We start from the raw sequence: 16,254 nt of genomic DNA, 5'->3' as shown, positions 1-16,254 counted from the left end.
CACCATTGACGGGAGTGACAGTAGCATCAAGGTAATGGGAGTCATTCTTAAAAACCTAGACAGATTAGCACAATCTGAAGCAACCTCGGCAAACCAAGAGGGATCATCAGGTATGCAGTCATTGGAGGATGCAGGTAAGCTACAAAAAATGCTCTCAAATGAGTTAACCAATGAAGAAAGTAAGGAGTACGTCTCCATGTTAGGTAACTTCACTACTTTGTTCATTGATGGCTACGATAAGATCACATGAATTACAGTAGTGCAACACCACATAAAGCTCAAGGAAGGCAGTAAACCCGTAGTACAAAAGCTCAGAAAACTTGGAGTAATCCAACAAGAGGCATTGCTTAAAGAAGTGAGAAGTTTGCTACAAGCAGGTTTCATCTACCCTGTTGAAGACTCAGAATGGGTCTCCCCAGTAGTAGTCACACCAAAAAAAAAAGGTAAGTGGAGAGTCTATGTGGATTATAAACCTCTCAATGCAGCCACGAAGAGAGACCACTTTCCCCTCCCATTCCAGGATGAAATACTCAATGGAGTGGCAGGTCACGAACGCTACACAGTATGCGATGGCTACTCAAGATACTTCCAGATTAGCATTGCGGAGGAGGATCAGAAGAAGACAACCTTCATCACACCTTGGGGATGTTTTGCCTATAGAGTGATGCCGTTTGGCCTCACTAACGCCCCAGCCATGTTTCAATGCTATGTGACTTTTGTTTTCCAACCCTACTTCGGAACATCAATACGGGTTTTCATAGATGATTTTTGCATCTACAACTCACGAGCCCTTCATTTAAGCAAAGTCTATGATGGATTAACCAGCCTACAACACTTGGGTGGCCAACTCAACGTGGACAAGTGTCACATTGGTGAGAGCAAAGTCACTCTCCTTGGTCATGTAATTTCAACAAAAGGAATCGAGGCTGACCCGAGCAAGATTCAGGCTCTGGTATCTTTATCATCACCCACCACCGCCAAGCATCTAGTTTCTTTCCTTCAGAAGGTAAGATACTTAAGCAGGTTCATTCACCTGCTATCTCAAGTGGTCCTTCCCCTACAACAACTCACCCAGAGGGATGTTTTCTCATGGAGTGAAGAGAATGAGCAGCAGTTTATTGAGGTGAAGCAAATCCTAGCTAAGCTTCCCACTATTTCACCTCCTAAGTGGGAGGAGCCATTTTATGTGAACCCTAGTGTGCGAACTGATACACTAGGAGCAGTGCTAATGCAAAAGGATCCCAAAACTTCTTTCATGCGCCCTATTTACTTCTCTAGTCGAGTCATGACCCCATCAGAAAAAGGATTCACCGAAGTAGGACACATGGTTCTGGCACTAATGTTGCTACCACAAAGTTCCGCTCCTATCTCCTGCCTAGAAAATTTGTAATCCTGACAATGGAAGAGGTTTTCCCATATGTAATGTGACACATGGATGTCTCATCTAGGATCTCAAAGTGGTTAATTAGACTACAAGAGTTTGACTACACCATGCAAGTAGAAAACTCCACCAGGGATAGTTTAGTAGGGATTCTCACTCATTGCCATTATGAGAAGAAGCTGAAGGTCAACACGGAAGCAAAGGAAGGAACACCAGCGAAAGAAAGTCCTAAGCTAGAGAGAGCTCACTCTCTTTTCTTTGACGGAGCATACAAGAGAACAATGCATCAGTCTGTAGCAGGCATGGTCATTTTCAATGAGCAGCAAGAAAGAATATTCTCCATGGGGTAGTTACTACACTCCCACTCCAACAATGAAGCAGAATATGCAACCCTAATCCTTGGGTTGGAACAATGTATTTCACAAAGAATTCAGCGTCTGAATGTGTTCGGCGACGCTTTGCTTTTGATAAGGCAGATAAATGGCACCTGGAAGTGCAAAAATCAGGTTTTACTTGGTCAAATTCGCCAAGTTAAGGACCTTCTGAAGAAGTTTGAAGCAGTGAAGCTATTCCATGTCCCCAGAGCAGAAAATCAAGAGGCAGATGCACTAGCTAAAGAAAGAATACAAGACGTTCCCGTAGGAGCAATCAAATTAAAACTACCCCTCTTCCAAGGTAGTGATGCTATGCCTGATATCATCAGCTTTCTAGATACAGGAGAATGTCCAGCAGGACACACCAAAGGCCAAAAACAATGGCTGGTAAGGAAGGCTACTAGATACCGCCTTATAGACGACCACTTGTATTGTAAGGGCAAAGATCAAATTCTCAGGCGGGTGCCAACCTCCAGTGAAATCACAGAGGTAATTTCAAGTTGCCATGATGGCATTTGCGGCGGTCATTTTGCTCTAGATGTCACCAGTAGGAAGATTCTACAGGTAGGATACTTTTGGCCTAGTTTGAACAGAGATGTACACCATTGGTGTAGAACATGTAAGGCTTGTCAAGTGGCCAGTGATGCACATTAACCTACGAGCCACAAACCCCTATCATTTCATATGGTCCTTTTGAGAAATGGGGAATAGATGCAATCGGTTCTTTACCAAGGGCCCAATCAAGTAAACTGTACATCATTGTGGGTGTAGACTACATGACGCAATGGGTAGAAGCAATGGCCACCACCCGCATTACAGCCCAAGAGGTGGCAAAGTTCATTTTTGAGCATATCGTTTGCCATTTTGGCACTCCTCTTGAAATAATATCAGATAGAGGACCAGGATTCAGAGGTGATTTAGTGGGAGAACTGATGAAGAAGTTAGGCATCACACGTCGGCATTCCACACCGTACTACCCACAATGCAATGGTCTGGTAGAGAAGGTAAATGGAACGATTTGCAAAATCATCACAAAACAGGTGAACAACCACACAAGAGACTGGGATAAACATCTCATGGCAGCTCTTTGGGCCTACAGAACAACGTTCTGAACATCACTAGGTTTCACTCCTTTCCATCTAGTTTATGGGAAGGAGGAAATTCTACCCATTGAGGTACAAATAGCCAGCTTACGAGTCTTGGCTAGCCAGACACACCGTCCAATTGTAAACCTCCGAAACCACATCTTGGATCTAGAGAGACTCCAACTGGATAGGGAAGAAGCAATCAATCACTATGCAACATAGGTAGAACGACGCCGATTCACTTTCAATCAAGGGCTTAAAGAGAAAGGACGGGAAAAAGGCATGTTAGTACTGTGATCCGACAACAGATTTGACACTAGGAAGGATAAGAAATTTCAACCCAGATGGGAAGGGCCATTCATCATCAAGAAGCGCTATGACAACGGCAGCTATAAGTTGATGGAAGCAGATGGGAGAATTCACAAGACTAGAGTCAATGGATGGAGACTGAAAAGGTATTTTCTTAGGTTTGACCCAGAATTCGTGCTAGACATTCCAGAAGAGGGAGAACCCTCTAACTGTACAGCTGAAGAAGCAGAAGAAGGGCTAGAAGCATGAATGCCTCTAGCCAAAGGGAGAGGACTAATGATAGCCGACTTTCGGAAATCAAAGAAAAAAAGAAGAAAAAAAACTCATTTCACCCCCCCCAACTCTCAGTACCCCCCCCACTGTGGCTTATTTCCCCCCCCCCCCCGCCCTATGGGCATTGGATAGAAACTCCCTCGCTCTCTCTCTCTCTCTCTCTCTCTCTCTCTCTCTCTCTCTCTCTCTCTCACTCTCTCATTTTCCCTACATACCCCTTCCCTAATATCTCTCTCTCCCAATTTACCCTCCCCTGCCAAGAAGAAGCTTTGAAAAAAAAACTCCCGACCCCTTTCTTGTGCTCCCTCTATGTGAGCCGCATGGAACCCCCCCCTCCCCCACTCTTCCCCCCCCCCCCCCCCCCCCCCCCCCCCCCCCCCCCTGGCCCGCTAATATTCCCTCCCCGACCCCTCCTCCCTCTTCCCCACCCACTCGCCTCACCCTCCCTCGCCTCATTCCCCCCCCCCCCCTTGGCCCGCCGATATATTCCCTCACTCCACCCATTGACTTATCCCCCCCCTCGTCCTCAAGCTCCCATGCAAGACAATGAACCCCCCCCCCCCCCCCCCCCCCCCCCCCTCTCCCTCTCACCCACACATCTCCCATACCCCACTCCACACCTCACCTCTCACTCTCCCTCACACACTCTCTCTCTCTCTCTCTTATCCCAAAGCCTCTCCCTCCCTCTCCCTCACACACTCTCTCTCAAGCTCAGCGCGGATACTCTCTCTCTCTCACCCGGGCGCTCAGGCCACGCAAGCAAGGAAAATCCTCCCTCTCTCTCCCTCTCACGGGCAGCGTCCCATAGGACCACCCTCTCACACACAATACACACACACACACACACACACACACACACACACACACACACACACACACACACACACACACACACAATCACCCCCCCTCCCCTCTCCCCTCTCTCCCATCGGCGCTGTGTGCAGCAGTCTGCATACACACACACACACACCCACTCGGGCCTCGCGTAGGCAATAGGCCAATACACACACACACACACACACACACACACACACAATACACACACACCCTACCTACACACACACACACACACACACACACACACACACACACACACACACACACACACACACACACTCTCTCTCTCTCTCTCTCTCTCTCTCTCTCTCTCTCTCTCTCTCTCTCTCTCTCTCTCTCTCTCTCTCTCTACCCCTACTCCCCCCCCATCCGCCTTGCACAGAAACAGGCCGCCGGCCATCCGCCACCAACAAAAAGAAAACAAAACAATATATATATTATATATATAAAGCCCCCCTTCCGACGCTTGTTTTCGCACACACATACCTATACAAAACACACACACCCGCCCTCATGCACGAATACATACACACACACACACGCATATACGCACCGCACCACAAATACAAGGAAAAACGGCTACGACATCAATAAACAAAAGAAGAAGGATTCAAAGCACGCGCCGCGAACAACAAAAAGAGAAAATGCGCCAAAGGCATGCCCCGGCCGACTCCGAAAAGAAGTATGCTCGACACCGACGCACCAGCAACACGCCATTCGCCAGCAACATGCAACCACGATGCCATCCTAATAATTTATAGGTTATTTTCATCATTATCTTCAGTTTTCACCCGAGCCATTGTAAATTTCCATTTTTTGTAAATATCCTCTCTCTAGGTGATGGTCACAAAGGCCCACCTAGAGATTCCCATCTTTTAATAACCTCCCAAAACAAAGCAAGGGTCAACCACACCGGGCCCACCACTTGCTTTGTCTCCCCGATTAAGCTTACCCTAACCACACTAGGATTACCATAATCCAAGCAGCCAACACCTATAAATTGGCACTGGGAGGTCACTATCGGGGGGGGGGGGGCAATTCATGAGGAACCAGGCATTTGGTAGAGTGTAGTGGGAAGAATTGACACCATCACCATCACGGGGAGGGGGCTTGTGTGGTTGGTTTGCCTTGGGAATTGTACCATGTGAAGGGAACCACATCTATCTCACGACTCCAATGGTCGATGCACACACGTATGCACGCTCTTGGTGGTAAGTATTCACAATCATTGAGCCGTCTTAGAGAACGCACCAAGTAGGTTGCACCACCTCCTCCCCCTACCTCTCTACCACCACGGCATGCCACCTTGTATATATTGCAGAAATAATTGACCCTCACACCCCCGAGGGTTTTCATCATTTGCAAATTTTCTCTCTCTCTCTCTCTCTCTCTCTCTCTCTCTCTCTCTCTCTCTCTCTCTCTCTCTCTCTCGGTGTGTAGGTTTGCGGTGTTCATATCATCGTGGTTTTGCGTCCTAGCCGCTCAAAGCTAGGTGGTGCCCCCTGTTCACTTTACCGTGGCAGGCTCGAGGCACGCCATTCGGCCCTCGGCGTTTTAGAGGCCGTCGGGGTTGGGGGTCCACTTTGCGTCCGTCAGCGTTTCACCGAACAAGAAGGATGTATGTCAAAAGAGGATGGGGAGGAAAATGTACATAGAACACCCTATGCACCTCTCCTAGACGAGCCTCAGGTGATCGATCCAATACTTGTACCATAACTTATGCATTTTATGGATTGCATCTCTAGTGCATAGTAACTTGTATATGCTGATCAATAGCATACTGAACTGTAGACTTTTGCTAGTTATCTATGGAGTATGTTGGTTAGCATGCCTTGGGTTCTATATAGCATACATAGCTAGTTGGTTAACACAATATGTATGATAATTAACATACATAATATGCTAGTTAACATACCTAGTAGTGCTCAATTGCATGATAAGTACGTTGTCTAATAGAAAGTGATTATTCTAGTTAGCATATGGAGTTTGCTAGGTAGCATATGAAGTATGCTAGTTAGCAGGCCTTGGGTTCTAAATATCATACATAGTTAGTTGGTCAACACAAAAGGTATGCAAGTTAACACCACTTATGCTAGTTAACACCTAGTATGCTTACTAGCATGATGGGTATGCTATTTAAGACAAGGGTTATGCTAGTTAGAACTAGCAGCTGGGCTGGGTATGCTACTTAGCATGCCTTGTGTTCTACCTAGCATATAAAGTTAGCTAGTCAGCCCAAGATGTATGCTAATTAACATCATTTATGCTAGTTAGCACCTAGTATGCTCAATAGCATGATGGGTGTCGTAAAGCGTAGACTAGTTAGCATAGTGAGTATGCTAGTTAGCATATGTTTTGTGCTAGTTAGCATAAGGACTCTTCTAGTTAGCATATGGACTATGCTAGTTAGCATATGGAGTATGCTAGTTAGCCTATGGAGTATGCTAGTTAGCATGCCTTGGGTTCTAAATAACATACAGAGCTAGTTGGTTAACACAATATGTATGCTAATTAACATACCTGGTATGCTAGTTATCATACCTAGTATGCTAGTTACATACCTAGTATGCTCAATTGCATGATAAGTAGGTTGTCTAGTAGAAAGTGATTATTCTAGCTAGCATATGGAGTCTGCTAGGTAGCATATGGAGTATTCTAGTTACTAGGCCTTGAGTTCTAAATAGCATACAGAGTTAGTTGGTCAACACAAAAAGTATGCAAGTTAGCACCACTTATGCTAGTTAACACCTAGTATGCTTACTAGCATGATGGGTATGCTATTTAAAACAAGGGTTATGCTAGTTAGAACTAGCAGCTGGGCTGGGTATGCTAGTTAGGATATGGAGTATGCTCGTTAGCATATGGAGTATGCTAGTTAGCATGCCCTGTGCTCTACCTAGCATATAGAGTTAGCTAGTCAGCACAAGATGTATGCTAATTAACATAATTTTTGCTAGTTAACACCTAGTATGCTCAACAACATGATGGGTGTCCTAATGAGTATGCTAGTTAGCATATGGTCTGTTGTAGTTAGCATGCCTTGTGCTCTACCTAGCATACAGAGTTATCTTGGTAAACACGCTAACTAACACTCTTTATGCTAGTTAACATACGTTGTTGCATGCACATTAGGATGTTGATTGTTCTATTTAACACTATCATTTGTTTTCATGAAATTGCTGGATGTCCTAGTTAGCAATCTGAATATTGATCATCATTTGGATGTTGCAGGTTGTGTTCTTTTGTAGATTCAAGGAAAACCATCCAGATTGCAAGATTGGCATGAGAATGTTTGAGATGTTGAAGTCATTCTTTTGTAGGCGGTTGAAGGATAGATACACATGGTGTTGCGAATACCATGTGCAAATGTCTTTTTTGAAGGGCACAATGAACCACATGCGCTCTCGTGCTTTTGAGTTGCATAGAGCAAGTTGTGATTGATGCAATATCTGTGCCCCAGGTGAGAACATTAGCAAGGGTTTCTTGGCTTCGCATCCCACATTCAAAAATGTCTCACATATATGGGAGTTTGTTCTTTGTCCAAAGCTCGCAGATGCAATTTTCCATAGAAGGGAATGCCTGATGGGAGAATGTTTGACATGTGGAGTGAATAGGTTAGAATTATGTTGCTTGGAGACAGCAAAGCCAGGTAATAGTATTAATGTGAAAGTATTTTCATATGTACAAGCTCAAGAGAAGCATGGAAAAATAACAAAAGAAAAAATATTTTGCACAAAAGTCGTTGTGTCAGTTGTTGATTTTGCAGAGAATTATGCCTTCAAGGAACAAAATGAGTTTCAATCAATGCACTAGCACTCTAGTCAAGTAACCATTTTTGTACACATAACGTACTACCGCAGGGTAGGGAAGGTAGTCAAAACCATCCTCTTCTTCATATTAGATGACAAGGTACATGACACGTTGTTCGTGCAACACTGCTTCATGCTACACCATGACAGATTACAACAAGAGGGTGTCACTCCTAAGAAACATTGGGTGTGGTCTGATGGTGTGGCCACACAATTCAAGGGAGCTAGGCCTTTTTACTTTGTTGTAAGATATGCTGGACTCACAGAGATGGGGATGAGCTAGTTCTTCTTTGGATCAGGCCACGACAAGAGAGAGCATGATGGTGCAGGAGCAATTGTGGAAAGAACCTTGACCCATGAACAACTAAAACCTAATGGAGCTATTTTGCGATGTGCAACTGATGTGTTTGCTTATTTTCAAGCCAACCTGTCCACAGGGAGCACCTTCATATTATCCTTCAAAAGAAAGGGAACGTGCCCGTGTGTTGTAGGAGGTTAAAGAGGGGGAAGTGAACAGGGAGGTGAAGTGGAATTATGCCACTGTGGCAAAGACTCGATCTCTGCATGCTTTTTGTGGTCACAACCTTGGGGATTTAAATGCCCTTGCAACAAGAGCCTTGGCATGCTTCTGTGATGCATGCATGCACGGAAGATGGAATCGCTGTGTCAATAAAGCTCACGTGCAGCCTCTTGGGATTAGCATACTCTACTGCCATTACCTGATGAGGCCGTGTCACATTTTGAGCTGGAAGATGAAGCAGCCACCTACGATGACTTCATGTATGAGGGTCATCATGATATGTTGAGTAGCGCTTTATGTGCTGGTGACACATTTGCTATAAATCGAGATGCTTCGACCAACGTCGAGGATGTGGATTTCTACCTGGTCAAGTGTGTTGTAGCAAAGGAGAAGGTGGAGATGGGGTACCTCAATGAGTGGGGCAATGCAATTGATAGAGGCTCATATGATGTGCAAGGTCTATATTACGAGAAATTGGATGCATACACCTTCAAGCTAGACCACAAGCAGCCCATCGTCCACATACTTTCACATCTGGTACGATGTATCAAAATACCCATGGAGCACATCCCAAGGAGACGGTAGGTGTACCCAATCAACCCAGAAAGCTATCAAGCAATCTATAATAGCATGGACTTTAGCTTTTAAGTTGTAATCACTGCATCTTCAATATACTTCTTGCTCGGAGATAATGTAGTTTTATCAAAAACTTGGGTATCTTCTGTCTCTTGTGTCTCTTGTATGCTTTGTGTATACATAGATTGGGTGTCTATCATAGAGGGGTCTTAGTTTAAGAGAGATCATTTGTACAACCTGTCTCATTAAACATAGAGGATTTGAGCTCATCAAGAAAATGTAGAACTCTAGATAGGTGATCAAACAAGCTCAAAGTCCGCCGCCTTCTTTGGTGTCTTACAATTTACGCTTTTTATAGGAGGACTCTATATGGTTTGGGCGGGTAGCCCACAAATATAAATGGAAACTGTAAAAGAAGGCACACCTAGCTCATAAGAAAGGCATCAAGGCTTGGAAAGATGTGTAGAAAGAAGGCCAGTGGCTTGCAAAATATGATAATAAGAAGGTATGCTAATTGTGTTATGTGGGTATGCTAGTTAGTATAAATGGTATGATGATTAGCATACTGTTAATGCTATTTAGCATACACAATGTTCTAATTAGCATACCTTTTTCTGGTTTTCAAGGAGAAGACATGGCATCTTCTTGTATACTCTGTATGCTAATGCTATTAACATATTGTTTATGTTGATTAGAATAAACTTATATATGCTAGTTAGCATAAACAATATGCTAATTAGCATAAATTTGTTGGTTTTCAAGGAGAAGAGATGGCAGCTTTCTGTATACTCTGTATGCTGATTAGTATACTATGCTATGAGTGGAATGCTAATTAGCATACTGTCTATGCCAACTGGCATAAACAATATTCTAATTAGCATACCCTTGCTCGTTTAGAAAAGAAGAGATGGCAGCTTTCTGTATACTGTGTATGCTAATTAGCATACCTTTGCTGGTTTCAAGGAGAAGAGATGACAACTTTCAGTTCACTGTGTATCCTAATTAGCATACTGTTTATGCCAGTTGGCATAAACAGTATGCTAATTAACATACCTTTTCTGGTTTTAAGGAGAAGAGATGATAGCTTTTTGTATACTGTGTGGTCTAATTAGTATACTATGTTGTGAGTGAAAGTTAGCACAAACAAAAATGCACAGTATGCTAATTGAAGGTTTGCTAATTAGCATGCTATGTATGCTAATGAGCATATTGTTTTTGCAAGTTGGCATAAACAGTATGCTAATAAGCATATCTTTGTTGGTTTCAAGGAGAACAGAGGATAGGTCTCTGCATCCTGTGTATGCTAATTAGCATACTGTTTATGCCAGTTGGCCTTCTGTGGGTATGCTAATTAACTGGCATAAATAGTATGCTAATTAGCATAGTTTTGATGGTTTCAAGGAGAAGGGATAGCAAATTTCTGTATAGTGTGTATGCTAATTAGCATACTATACTGAGTGGAAGTTAGCACAAAAAAATGTACATTATGCCAACTGAAGGTATGCTAATTAGCATACTGTCTATGCCAATAGGCATAGACAATATGCTAATTAGCATATCTTTGCTGGCTTTAAGGAGAAAAGATAACAGCTCTCTGTATGCTGTGTATGCTAATAAACATATCATGTATGCTAATTATACTGTTTATGCCAGTTGGCATAGACAGTATGCTGATTAGCATACCATTGCTGCTTTCAAGGAGAAAACATGGCAGCTTCCTGTATACTGTAAATGCTAATTAGCATACTATGGTATGCTCTTAGTGGAAGTTAGCACAAACAAAAATGCTTAGTATGCTAATTAGAATGTATTCTAATTAGCTAATGTGAGTATACTAATTAGCATACATGGTATGCTAATTAGCATACTGTTTTGGATGTGTTAGCATAAACAGTCTACTAACTAGCATAAACATTATGCTAATTAGCATACCTTTGCTGATTTCCAACGAGAATGTATACAAATTCAATGTTTACAAGACAAAAATAATGTCAATAGAACACATAGTATTGTCTTCAAAAAAAGAATAGTACAGGATCTGATCATTACTATCTGAAGTGAATGTTGAAATAGTTACAAATATTGGAAAGGCAATTTACAAATTTCCCTCATAATGTTACAAAACTGCAGAGAGCCTCCTACTCTGGATAAGATCGCGGTTTAGCGCGATTGTAAACTCGCTTTTGCCTAGTGTCCGTTTGCTTCTTTGTTTGCTGAACTTTTGGGTCTTGCTCTCTTTCTTCTTCTTGCTGAGCTTTTGGTTCTTGCAACTCTCTTTCTTCTTCTTCTTCTTGCTGCTGCTTCTCTAATTTTTCCCTCTATAGCCTCTCTCTCTTATGTCTTTTAGCTTCTTCATCAGCCTCCCTTTGTCTCCTATGCATGGCTTCATTATAATGGGCCTCGTTGCATCGATGCATTTCAGATTCTAGCTTCCTGATCACTTGTTGTGAAAAAAAATATGGGGGAGTATCAAACGCATTTTCAGTTGTATACACTGCACGATCCTCTGATTGCACCCATAGGAACAACCAGTTGCTCAAAGTATCTATCAGGAATTTTTGCCGCTGTTCTTTGGTTTGGTCCTCTATCTTAGAAGTAAGAAGCCAAATTCCTTCAGGATTTTGGCACAATTTGTACATACTATTTTCAATAATCAGACTGTTTTGGGTCCCAAAGTTGCAGTTCTTCCAAAAGATTCTCAAATCCTTCAAGAATACAGGCTTATTATATATATGCCAAGGCTGGCCACTACAATGAATTTGTGTAAAAACACCTCTCAACTTAGCCCGCTGCTCTTTGAATACTGTTTCTAATATTGCATTCACTTTAGGTGCCATGCTGGTGCTCCATATATACACATGGAAAAATCGGAGGCACCAATCCAAAACTTTGTGGCTGTCTCTGTGACAAAATACGTATCTCCTATCTTGCACATTGTACTTTATCATTTCCCCTGCATGTTTAGGAGGAATGTCACCGTGCATTGGCTCTAGAACTTGAACAAGCAGGCCATTTAAATCAAGAACCAAAGCGCGCCCCTCATCTGGCAACGGCCTTGGCACGCATATTGGGTCTGGTAGTGCATACCACTGAACAAAAATAACTTCCCTCGAGGGATGAACATAACTGAAGTACTCATTAACTTTTGTTAAGCGTTTAAGATAGCTAGCTAGGCGCTCCCTCAATCTCGGCCTATTCTTTTTTTTTTTTGTTGTCTAGCCTTGTCAATGCGACTCTTTTGTATGGTTTTGCATGCAATGGAATAATTCAAATCATGTAGGGTAACTAAATGCAATTTCTCTTGCCCTGTGACACTGAAATGGTATCGAATAAAGACAGCATAAAGGACAAGCAAAAACTACTGAACTATTGCACAATAAAATAATATTGAAAAGAGTTTTTCCATTATAAATATCCAGAGAGATACGTGCCACAGGGTGTGGCTTGCTAACACTACATAACTTGGACTGAATAGGGAACATATTCAACATAATTTCTTGCAAGCACGTGAGTGAATGACTTTCTTTTCACCTCTGATACGTTTGTTATGTCATCCAGGGTGCTTGGAGGGGCATCACATTTCTTGTCCCCAGGTTCTTCCAGAATCTGTTCCAGGCCACCTTTTCTCTTTAATTTCACTATGTTTACAAAACCGTGTAGAGGGCTGTCATCACCGGTGTCTTGCGTAGTCAGCCCACTCTCAGTCCCAAAACCTTCCTCTTGAGCACTCCGACCTTCCTCGTGCACACTCCCAACTATTTCCTTTGAGACGCTTGTTTGATCATCTGTAGGGGGCTTGGGTTTGGGATGAGTAATCATGATAAAATCTTCATCATCATCATCTGTTTATTTACCATCTGTAGCAGCCTCATGCATTGTCACATGCTGTGGCATTACATCTGCCCTTTCATGCTGTCTATCCAACTCATTGGATTCATCATTACAGAGCTTCTCTTCTTCCCTTTGATTGACAGGTGTCTTGTGAGGTTCGCATCCTGCATCATTGATATCTGTGTATTCCATTCACCATTTACTTGTATTCATAGTGTGACAATTAGCACTCCATGTATGGTAGGCTTCTATATCCTATAGACATTCATATTGTCTATCCTAACTATGCTAACTAGTATACAAAGTGTGCTAACCACCATGATCAATATGCTAACTAGAATACAAAATATGCTAACAAGGAAGTGTGAACATAATGTGTAGGCCAGCTAGCAAACAATGTATGCTAATTAGCATACATGCTATGTTAATTAGCATAAATGGTATGCTAATTAGCATACAATGTATGCTAGCATAGATGGTATGTTAACTAGAGGAAAATTTATGCTAATTAACATAAAGTCTCTGCTTATTACCATCTTTGCTGGTAAGCATATTGTGCATGCTAACTAAAATACACATTACGATAACTAGCAAAGAGGTATGCTAAATAGCATACAAATTATGCTAGTTAGCTCAAAATGTATGCTAACTTGAATAGAGGTATGCTAACAAGCATACACATTATGCTAGCTAGCAAAGAAGGGTATGCTAACTAAACTTTGAATGCTTGTTAGCATGCACCAAATGATAGCTACTAGCATACCGAGTATACTAATTATTATACCTTTTTTTTATAGTTATCAGCCATCATACACAATGTTCTAATTAGCATATTATATATGCTAATTAGTATACCTTGTTGAGTGTTCTAAGGTATGCTAATTTGCATATATAATATTCTAGTTAGCATACTTTTTATGCTAATTAGAACATTGTGTATGATGGCTAGCATGCAAGTATGATAACTATCAAAAATGTATGCTTATGCATGCTAATTATCATACCTTTTTTCTAATTAGCATACTTGCATGCTAGCCATCATACAAAGTGTTCTAATTAGCATAAAAAGATATAGCTATCTCATAGTATGCTAACTAGCATAACTAGGTTTGACAACTACCATACACAATATGCTAGACACCATACCCAATAAGCTAACTAGCATACACAAGACTAGTGTAGGAATCAAGGCTGGATAACTGTTCCTTAACATTATCTTACCAAAACTTTGTGTGATTGGAGGCCCTTGCCCTGTGACCTTGCCACACCATTCAACTGTTATCCTTTGCTGGCAGGTGGAATCTCCGCATTTGGTCCCCAGGGAGCATGCAACAACAAAGCAGAGTAGGTGATAGGTATGCTCACATGGAATTTTGGCCATTGCACTGATTTTGTGTACTTCTAGTGGTAGACCACAACTAGTACACACGTTGCTTGTTGTCCCATCGCGTACCCCTCCTATACACTTTGTAAAAGTGTCCATAGCTATCTTGCCTAGCGTAGTGGGGATGAAGGAGCCTTGTATCATCCTACTTATTTGCACGAGCAACTGCAATTGACTATCGCAGGTGTGCACTTTCGCTTCCTGCACCTCCACATTAATCTACAAACCAATCAAAACAGAGGCATGGTAAGTACATAGGATAGTTGTGCACATATTCAAAACATAAGGTTCAATCACAAAATCCATCAACACTTACATGAAGACAGGTTATGTCAATATCAACAGCAGTGGGGGTGTCCTCACTGTGAGGAAACCCGAAACCCTCTAGTGTCTCTTTCAGTGTCTTGATCTTTACCTTGATCTCTATTTCTCTCCTTGCATCCACATTGTCAGTGAGGCCTAAACACCGCAATTCATACTAAAAATCATGAAGATTCTGTCTCATAGCAAGTACTACAGGGCTGACCATATCATGACTTGCTTTCAGAACCCTCACAACTTCAAGCTCCTGACCCGCATTCTTGAGTTGCTGTTTAGCATCCTGCAGTCGATTTTTGAGATGGTCACTTGCACTCATGATGTGCTGCAAATCAGAGAGCCAAAATATGAGAGGCTTGCTGTCACTTTGTGAGAGCTGTTAATAGAGAGGGGTGTTGCCCTGTCAGCAGAAACATCCTTCGGAGCTACTTGGCCAGCACAACCATCCTTTGTTTCCGCGGAGACCTCCTCTATTTTTTGACTTGAGGGGTGGGTATTATGCACCCTCCAATTTTCAACATGGGCATCGTAGTATCCTTTTTCTTGAAGGTCCTACAGATGCTGGACAACAAACTCATCCCAATTGAACTGCATGATTGAGCCACTTGCAATTGCCACCACTAGACTAAATTGTTTTACAAAACCCTTTGCAAAATCCGAATTAATTTCCATGTTGGTGGGGCCTTTTGGTACACCCTGTAGTGCAGCTGAAGTACTTGGTCGTACATGTCGCTACGGATGCTAATGCAACTAAAGCAATATTTGATGCAATTCTTTGCCTCTTTGAATACACTGAACAACTCCAAATCTGTAATCTGCTCCCACTTCACTAATCTAGGGTCGACACCGTCCATGGAGAGGCCATGGACAACATTAAACTCTTTTGCTACTACACAAAACTTTTCCTGTAGTGGGATGTTTAGCTTGGAGCTTTCCATCGGCCTGCACATCACACAGGATTATAAGATTAAAACCTTACAGAACCCCACTAGAATAGGGATTTCAAGTAATTTCTACATAGGCAATTGCGCGAGCTCTCCTTAGATGCAATCATCTAAGCATGCACCTTGAATGCCTAAGGAAATGCACAAACACCTAATCACTATGAGAGAATCCACAACTAGATTGCAGCCAAGCACTACCGCAAAAACAAGCATATAAGTTGAATTCATAGTCCTCTGTGTTGACTACAACATATGCTTAGCAACACAATTTTCTCACGGGTGAGAGGATTCACTAACAGATTAGTAGTCGGGGCATGCTGGAGAAATGTGTCATGATTTACTTGATTTACAACTTCCAAATGTGGTCCCCTCATGGGGGGGGGGGGAGAGAGAGAGAGAGAGAGAGAGAGAGAGAGAGAGAGAGAGAGAGAGAGAGAGAGAGAGAGAGAGTACTTGAGTCCTGCTTCCCCTTCCCTGCATGCATGTACTTTGACATTGGGGATACTTGGGAATTAGAAGCCTTCAATCTTTTGCAGGGCGGAGGAGAAGCAACAGAACCTTTGCCCCTTGACTTCCTTCTCGGTTGAGTGCTTTCAAAATTGCTGTCGAAGGT

This window comes from Adiantum capillus-veneris, chromosome 9, assembly GCF_014529385.1.
Source record: "Adiantum capillus-veneris isolate H3 chromosome 9, ASM1452938v2, whole genome shotgun sequence".
Lineage (NCBI taxonomy): Eukaryota > Viridiplantae > Streptophyta > Polypodiopsida > Polypodiales > Pteridaceae > Adiantum > Adiantum capillus-veneris.
This window is presented reverse-complemented; position numbering follows the sequence as displayed.